This window comes from Malaclemys terrapin, chromosome 15, assembly GCF_027887155.1.
Source record: "Malaclemys terrapin pileata isolate rMalTer1 chromosome 15, rMalTer1.hap1, whole genome shotgun sequence".
NCBI classification, from domain to species: Eukaryota; Metazoa; Chordata; order Testudines; family Emydidae; genus Malaclemys; species Malaclemys terrapin.
In genome coordinates this window covers 7520189-7528825 of record NC_071519.1, presented here as the reverse complement: position 1 = coordinate 7528825, position 8637 = coordinate 7520189, and the positions used below count along the sequence as shown (strand labels likewise).

General features: G+C 45.0%; 2 non-coding genes across 2 annotated transcripts; both read left to right on the top strand.

The window, feature by feature from the left end:
- The first annotated feature begins 2258 nt into the window (after positions 1-2258).
- Positions 2259-2337, top strand: TRNAK-UUU (transfer RNA lysine (anticodon UUU)). The gene has a single exon. It is a non-coding gene; the product is annotated as a tRNA-Lys (tRNA).
- A 1365-nt stretch (positions 2338-3702) lies between these two features.
- On the top strand, positions 3703-3775 carry TRNAF-GAA (transfer RNA phenylalanine (anticodon GAA)). The gene has a single exon. It is a non-coding gene; the product is annotated as a tRNA-Phe (tRNA).
- Positions 3776-8637: the final 4862 nt, after the last annotated feature.

Here is an 8637-nt window from a genome sequence, read left to right as displayed (position 1 = left end):
TTTGTGTCTGCAGCTGGTAAAATATCAGGACACTGGGTTTGAGGCGGCTTTTGTCTTATTAAAATGTAACCAGCATGTTACACTTGTATTTTTAAAGGTGGTTTCCCTAAGCAATCCAAAGTTGATCTTCCCACAGCTGGCTGATGGTGGGCAGCAGGGGATCTCCCCAATCTGGGGGAATCTCTCTGGGCCCCACTGTTAGTTCTCCATCCCTTCTCCCCATAACCATGCACACCACTCCCCTCCCCATTATGAATGTTTTAGAGCGACCCCTCCCTCCCTTTATGGGATACAGACTCTCTGTGACTGAGACTGACTGGGGCGCCCCTCTGCATGGCCCCAATAGGGAAGGAAAGAGACTGGGGTGGGGGAGGAGATGGGCAGAAGGAGTCAAATGGGGCCAAACCAGAATATAGGAGATTTTCTTCCTGTTAAAATGTACTGGAGTCTCATTGCTGAAAAGCCGCACCTTGAGTTAGGTTTGATACATCAGCCTTTCAATTACCAGGCAAAGGTGTGAACCACAGAGACTGATAACTGCTTGCTTCCCAGCTTTGTGTAAGAAGACCCTGCAATGGTGCAACTGGTTAGTGCAAATGGGAATACTGCTGGGGTTATGAGTTCGAGCCTTACCTAGAGTACTTGTTTCTGTTACCTGTGTAGTTTCCCCAACTTGCTTTACCTAATTCATATGGAAAGTGCCTTATTAGGAAAAAGGAGAGTATTTTCTAAAATGTGGAAGTGGGTGAACAGCTTGGAAACATCCACCCTCTGCTGCCATTAGTTGCAGTAGATTGTTCACTGGCAGGGCAAATTGATTTATTTGCTGCTGAGAAAGCTGCCAGGAAAAGTCTCTGAGCACCAGATCTCCCTGCTTCTTCCAGCACACCCCTGGCTCCTTCCCTGCCCCAGTCACTGCTCTAGGAGGATCCTATATGCACTAAGGCTAAAGCTTTTCCAAGTTGTCTTAGCGCAGTTGGCAGGATGTCAGGCGATCCTGAGTTCAAGCCTCAGAGAAGGCAATGGTTTTTACTCCCTGCTTCAGATTTTCTACAGGAAATCAGAGAAAAGAAACTATAGGAGAGTGGTTTCTAGACACCCTCCCACCCATCTAAGACACACACAGAGACTTTTCTAAGGCATTAACTTTTCCTTCTCTACGGAGTATGTATTCTCCAGAGGGCAAAATAAAACAAAAACATGCAAGTCTAAGCCTAATACAGTATGAAACTCAATACAGATAAAATCTCACCCTCAGAGATCTTCCAATAAGCTTCTTTCACAGACTAGCCTTATTTCTAGTCTGGGCCCAATCTTTTCGCCTGGTATAGTCCTTATTCCAGCTCAAGTGTTAGGTAGGGGACTTCTCATGACTGCAGCCACCTTTCTTCTGTCCCACCCCCTTATATAGCTTTGGTACAAGGCAGGCATACTTTGTCTCTCTCCTGGGGAAAAGCCCCAGGTTTAAGATGGATTCCTCTACCAAGTGACATGGTCACATGTCCTGTGAGACCCCAAGCCTTCATTCTTCCTGCCCTGACTCACAGATGGTGCAGGAGAGAGCCATCTACAGTCAATTGTTCTGGTTAATGGGAGCCATCAAGATTCCAAACCTCTATTAATGGCCCACACTTTGCATAATTACAACAGGACCTCAGAGTTTATTTCATATTTCTAGTTTCAGATACAAGAATGATAGGTTCATACAAGTAGGATGAACACACACAGTATAGTATAAGCTTTGTAATGATACCTTACAAGAGATCTTTTGCATGAAGCATATCCCAGTTATATTATATTCACACTCATTAGCATATTTTCATAAAATCACATGGAGTGCAACGTCACAGAAGGGAAAGGGTTTTACTGCAGCACCTGGGAGCAGTTGAATTTCATGTTCAGGCTGTGGTATGAGTTACTTCAGGTTTCTCGTAAGCACACAGGGACCTTAGCGAGTGCTCTCGATACAGGAAAAGCCCAGATATGATAAAGTGATGGGGATTGCATTTTCCTTTTTTATTTTTGTATTTCCAATGACATTTCTGTTTGTGATTTCATTTTGCTTTGTATAACTGTGTTTTCTCCTGGATTTGATATTTAACTAAAAAAAGAATAAGGCCTCAGGGTGCTGGATGGAGGAGCAGGCTGGGGCTAGGACTGCTAAGAAAGCAAGAGTAGCAGGTTTTCTGTATTGTTTCCTGCCCTCTTTTTCTTGACTAATTTCTCTTCTGCATGAAATTTGCCTCTTTTGCATGTGAGCCTGGCTAGCTCAGTTGATAGAGCATCAGACTTTTAACCTGAGGGTCCAGGGTTCAAGTCCCTGTCCCTAGTCAGACAGAGGGACACTTTCTCTTGTGTCTGATGAAGTGGGCATACACCCACAAAAGCTTATGCTCCAATACTTCTGTTAATCTTAAAAGTGCCACAGGACCCTCTGTTGCTTTTTACAGATTCAGACTAACACAGCTACCCCTCTGATACTTTCTCCCTATGATATCCCCCAAGAACTTCAGAAGGACTTTCCTTGACTTCAGGTTTGCCTGGGAAGAAAGGCCTCTGGGCCTGCAGCAAAGCACTGTGTGCTGACTTCTTGAGCAAATGCAGGGCTGGCCAGACAGCCATTTTCCCACTGGGTCCTCCCTGCCAGAAAAAATTGTCCCCACAGAATCCTCCCTGCCAGAAGTCAGCAGAGGTCAAGGGCTCCCCTGCTGGTCCCATGGTGTAAGGGCCAGCACTCAGGGCTTTGAATCCTGCAATCAAAATTCAAGTCTCAGTGGGACCTTGGGGTCCTTTCGTTGCCAGCTAACCATACTGGGATTTCCAAAGCTTCATCTTGCTCTCTCAAATGACATGGTAGCTTGTCTTTTGCCTGCTAGCTGTTGTGACTTGAGCACAAGAGGGGACGTTTGATCCAGAAGTCTGGCCGTGCCTGGAGTCCTGTAGATAGGGATGCGAGCTGCATTTCCTCCAAGTCCTGAAGCTGGGCTGCAGCCTGGCCTAGGAGGCAGCCCTATTGGTTGACCTACTGGCCTAAAGTCACTTGGGCGGTGTTGGTGTTCCCCAGGAATGCTGAAGAGCGGGCCTAAGGGAGGGAGGCTTAATACTCCTCCCTATCAGTCAGGGCAGAAGAGGAGGGCTGCAAGAGTGGGCAGGTTGATGGGCTGGGCCTTCTAGCATTCGGTTGGGGATGAGGTGGGGAATGCAAACTGGGAGAAGTGGTTGGTTAGGTGGAAAGTGCTTGTAGGATGGTTTCATCCACAAGAATGGCTGCCCTCACAGCAGCGGCAGCCACAGCAGGGAGGCCCCCGCTTCGGCTCAGTCTGAACAGAGGTCAGCGTACCCCTGGGTGAGACAGGCCAATTTTAGGGAGCTTCCTCTGAAGGAGAGCAACTGTCCCCAGAACTTACTGACAGGAGCTTTAAAGTATTTGCAAATGTTCGTGGCCGGCATGTGCAGAGCAAAGGCTGCCCAGGGGCACTGTGTCAGGTTCTGGCACCGCTTGAGACAATGGACCACCTTCAGCCACCAGGTAACCCAGGATCTAAGGCAGGAATGGGGTGAGGAAGCAAGTCAAGCTGAGCAAGGCAGGCAAAAATTCATCTTGCCTTCATGGGCGCTCGCAATTATGCCCTTTTTGTGTGCCCTGGCTGAGAAAGACATCCCGGACAGAGAAGCAGCAGGCCAAAAAAGTGCCCTTTAGGTGCTGAAGTAGCTCACTCGGGAAAGCGTTAGACTGAAGATCTAGAGATCCCTGGTTCAATCCCAGGCTTTGGCATACTCTTTAGTCCCATTGTTTGCAGCAGTGGGCCATTTTCTGGAAGTGAAGCAGTGCCTTTACCCACCATGAGTCCCTCATTTCGGGCTCCCAAGCAAGAAAAGACAGTGTGGACTTATGCACTGAGTTTGCCCACCTTAGCTTTCTTTCTTCTCTTGCTCTTTGTCAGCAAGGGGAAGAAAAAGAAGTCCTCCTTCAAGCTGGAGTCAGAAGGGTGATGTAAGGATGACTTCCTGAGTGCCGGCTCCAGTCCTTTGCTCTAGCAGCCAACCTATCGAAGGGCTGCCACCACTTTCTCCACATTCACCCATCGGTGTGTTCAGAATGGAGAGGGGTAACTAGTGGTGTTCCCCAATGGTCAGTCCTAGGACCAATCCTATTCAACTTATTCATAAATGAAAGGGGTAAACAGTGAGGTGGCAAAGTTTGTAGACGATACTAACCTTCTCAAGATAGTTAAGACCAATGCAGACTGAAGAATTTCAAAGAGATCTCACAAAACTAAGTGATTGGCCAACAAAATGGCAAATGAAATTTAATGTGGATAAATGTAAAGTAATGCACATTGGAAAAATTAGCCCCAACTATACATACAATATGGTGGGGGCAATTTAGCTACAACTAATCAGGAAAGAGAGCTTGAAGTCATCATGGATAGTTCTCTGAAGATGACCATGCAGTGTGCAGCGGCAGTCAAAAAAACAAACAGGATGTTAGAAATAATTTTAAAAAGGATAGAGAATAAGATGGAGAATATCTTATTGCCTTTATATAAATCCATGGTACACCCACATCTTGAATACTGCGTACAGATGTGGTCTCATTTCAAAAAAGATATACTGGCATTAGAAAAGGTTCAGAGAAGGGCAACTAAAATGATTAGGGTTTGGAACGGGTACCATATGAGGAGAGATTAAAGAGACTAGGACTTTTCAGCTTGGAAAAGAGGAGACTAATGGGGGATATGATAAAGGTATATGAAATCATGAGTGATGTGGAGAAAGTGAATAAGGATAAGTTATTTACTTGTTCCCATAATATAAGAACTAGGGGCCACCAAATGAAATGAATGGGCAACAGGTTTAAAACAAATAAAAGGAGGTTCTTCTTCACACAGCACACAGTCAGCATGTCGAACTCCTTGCCTGAGGAGGTTGTTAAGGCTAGGAGTATAACAGGGTTTAAAAGGCTAGGACTATAACACGGTTTAAAAGAGAACTAGATAAATTAATATGTTTCAGAGTGGTAGCTGTGTTAGTCTGTATCCAGTGGCGTAGCCAGATTCTAACATCAGGGGGAGCGAACACATAAAAAAGGCACCACCCGACATATCAAATTACTAATTACATACTTTTAAATTCATTATACATATTTATTTGTACTTAAAATAAAAACACAAGAACGATCCAGCCACGGAAGGGTTTGCACAGCTGGCATTTTGCATGAGAACTTTAGATTATACTTAGATATACTTTAGATTCTAGAAAGTAAATGACAGACTACAGTAGTTTATAATTGTCACAGGTTTAAAAAAAATACTGGCCATTTTTTCCAGTTACTAATTTCATTTTAAAACCAATCAATGAAATGCACTTTATTTATAACAGATCATAATACTAAAGTCACCAAAAAGGCATGACAAATACAAGTTTTATGAGAATTGGTGAGCAAAGATCTCATAGCTCTTCGGGGTTGAACAAAGCAGTAATTTCCCTTAAAGAGAAGATGCAATGAAACCCTCCTGTACCCACAACTGATGTCTGAAAAGCATCAGTCACTCTGCAGATCAAAGAAAGAAAGAGCAGCCAGTATTCAGACAGATGGGATCCTTATGACCTATATAGGAGAAGTGCACTTCCTAAGTAAACTGTAGCTGTATTATTTTTACAGAATCTCCTGATTTCAAAGCCAATCTTGTGATTTTTGGTGAGCCTGACTCAGGGTTTTTGAACATTTGGGGTTGGCCATTCTGCAGACTGAGAGCGGGACACCCTCCTCCACACCCAGCACATCCAGACTGGTCTAAAGCAATGACTCTTTCTTCTCCTTCCTGATGCTGTAATGCAGCTGGGACTCCCCATTCCTAGACGTGCTTTTCCACAGACAGTGAATTCCCCACAGGGCTGAGTCCCCACAGGGCTGTTCTGGAGGCTCCAGTCCCCCACCCCAGGACAGATGGGGCAGTAACCTCACATCACCCCTTTGTGACTCCCAGGAACCCTGCAGGGACAGCAGCTCCATGCTGAACCCTAGGGCCCCCTAAAGTACCTGGGCGAAGGGGGGCAGTTCAACCCCCATCTCCGGGGGCTCCTGCTTCCTGGAGGTGACTATATTCTCACAGCCCCTCCCATTTACAGAGACACTCCATAGCCCTCCCCCTCACAGCCCCTCCCTTCACATATAAAGGGACTTGTTTGCTGCTGCCTGACATTACAAACCCAGGTGTGAGATTTATGGATGTGGAATTCTCCCAACCACATATTAAACCCCCTATTAGCAAGTCTTTCTTCTTCCTGACAGCCAGGTACTTTGCATCAACACAGACACTAGCTTTTAGATTTTCAGCTGCTACCAATTCCAAGGCTGGACTCTGTCTTACAGAGATACCACACAAATCCAAAGAGTCTGAGGGTGAGAGTTTGCTTGCTCTCCCCCGCATCCTCATGCATTTAGCCATAAAACTGTTCTGCTCTGACACACCAGTAACCAAATCTGTCCTCAGACCCTGAAGCACAGACTGCTCACTTAAAGAATTAGCATGGAGACATTCCTGTTCCAACACCATTGTCTTCCCAACAAGCTGGCCAAACCCAGCCACTTGGTTATAGGGCTGCTCAACTTCCTTAACAGCTCTTACTCCATCTGAGACCTTTTCAAAGCTATCCACACTGGATCTTTCAAAAGGAAAGTCAGTGCGATCCACTTAGAACAGAACATTTTTGGCTGTTAGGAACTGAAACTTCCTTGATTAAATCACTTTCATACCCTTTAGTTGTAGCTAACTGCTTGCACAGATTACCATGAGGATTTCTTTCCTTAGCAGCTTTTCTAAGTAACATTTCATTCCTTTTAGAAATTTAGCCTTTACCTTCTTCACCTAGAGCTTGCTCTAAAGGAACACTTTCCTGATCAACAACAGACTCTTTCTGGGTCTTACTCATATCCAGGATCACCACTGGCCCCTCAGGCGGATTTTTACATAATCCCCTTTTAGGCAAACTCTTAGACTCACTAGGTAAAAGGTTAGAAGCATTCTCCTTCCCTTTGCCACACATAAGCTCAGGAATTCTTTACTTCTAGCTACAAGTTGTCAAACTGTCAGTAGGCAACACAATCAAATCACCTTCATGCTCTCCTTGTGCCCTAGCTAGGATATCACCCTGATTAGACAGAGTTGCTACACCCATTTCCAACCACACATTAGCAATAGGCAAAATACAAGCACCAGAATTGTCTGATCTCTGGGATTTTGCGAAGACACTAACTGGATGCAACCTAGTTACAGTGCCATTTTCCCCAGCAGACACAAACTTAGGACCATTTCCTTCCTGGGCTTTAGTTGAATCCAGAACCAACTTTGAGACAACTGTACTATTCTCAACCATCACAGGCTGAAAGGCACCTTCTGTTTGCTTCACAGACAAAGAAGAGTTGGAGATACATTCTCCCTTTGCCAGACACACAGCTTGGCATCTCATTTCCCTTGTCCCAGCACACAGGGCTGTTCACAGACAACTGTTTGGAGACTGAAGTAGCTTCCTTCATAGGCAAGTCAATACCCCTGACAGACACAGGCACATTTCCTTCACCGTTACTATTCTCCACACTGGAAACAGGTAAGGTATAGGGCCACTCATCTTCCACTATCCTTGCCTTCCGAAACTGCTGACTAGACAAAGCCATCAGCTCACAAGGCTGCCTAGGCTCATCCAAACTTTCCTTACCAGGCAAATTGCCACTTCCAACAGATAAACTGCTGCTCTTCTCACTACACTGAGCTACTTCCAGCAAATCACAATTACCTTTTTCAGGTTCACTTTTACAAGCTATACTTGCCAATAATTCATCACGCATCAAAGATCTACCCTTTCCTTCCTCCGTTAGGGCTTTAGGGCTGACCATAAACTTTAATCTGCTCCAGAGAAACATTTTCCTGACCAATGAAATCTTTCTGCTTTTGATCTAACTCCAGATTTACTTTTGAGACACTGGATAGACATTCAGACACTTCGTTCACAGACACACTGCTTTCTTGTACAGACAAACAGCTACTATCCACCAGGTTAGAATCCCCCTCTCCATGGCCATAGCAAAACTGGTTAAACACAGAAAACTGCCCAGAGTAATACCACATATCAACATAGTTATAAACTGGATTTTCAAAAGGGTACAATTTCTGCTGTTCTTCCCTTGCCTTTTTTTTTTTTTTTTTTTTTTTTGACTTGGAGCTGAAGTCTGGCCATCTCCTGTTGCATCTGGTGAATCCTCTCCTCAGCAGCCTCCTTCTCCAGCTGGGCCAAGGCTTGCTTCTCTCTCATTCGAATTTCTGCCGGTTTTTACTCATGTTCAAACTGCAGGCTGTCTTTCAGGGCTTGCAGTTTACTTGCTGCCTTTTGCATTCTAATTGCTTCTGCAGTTACTGTAGCATCAGGTAAGGGCTGTGCTCCTGCCTCCTGATCACTGGCCATTAACAGCTCTCTCAGTTCTTGATTTGTAGCTTTCTTTCTAAAGCTTATCCCCTTTTCTGAACACAAATCTTTCAGGGCTTTTTTGTCAAGACCCTCATATGCTCTTTGCTCATCCATTGCAACTGCTCTTTAACCAACCAAACTCTCAGTACCAAAATTCAAATTTGGATAGCG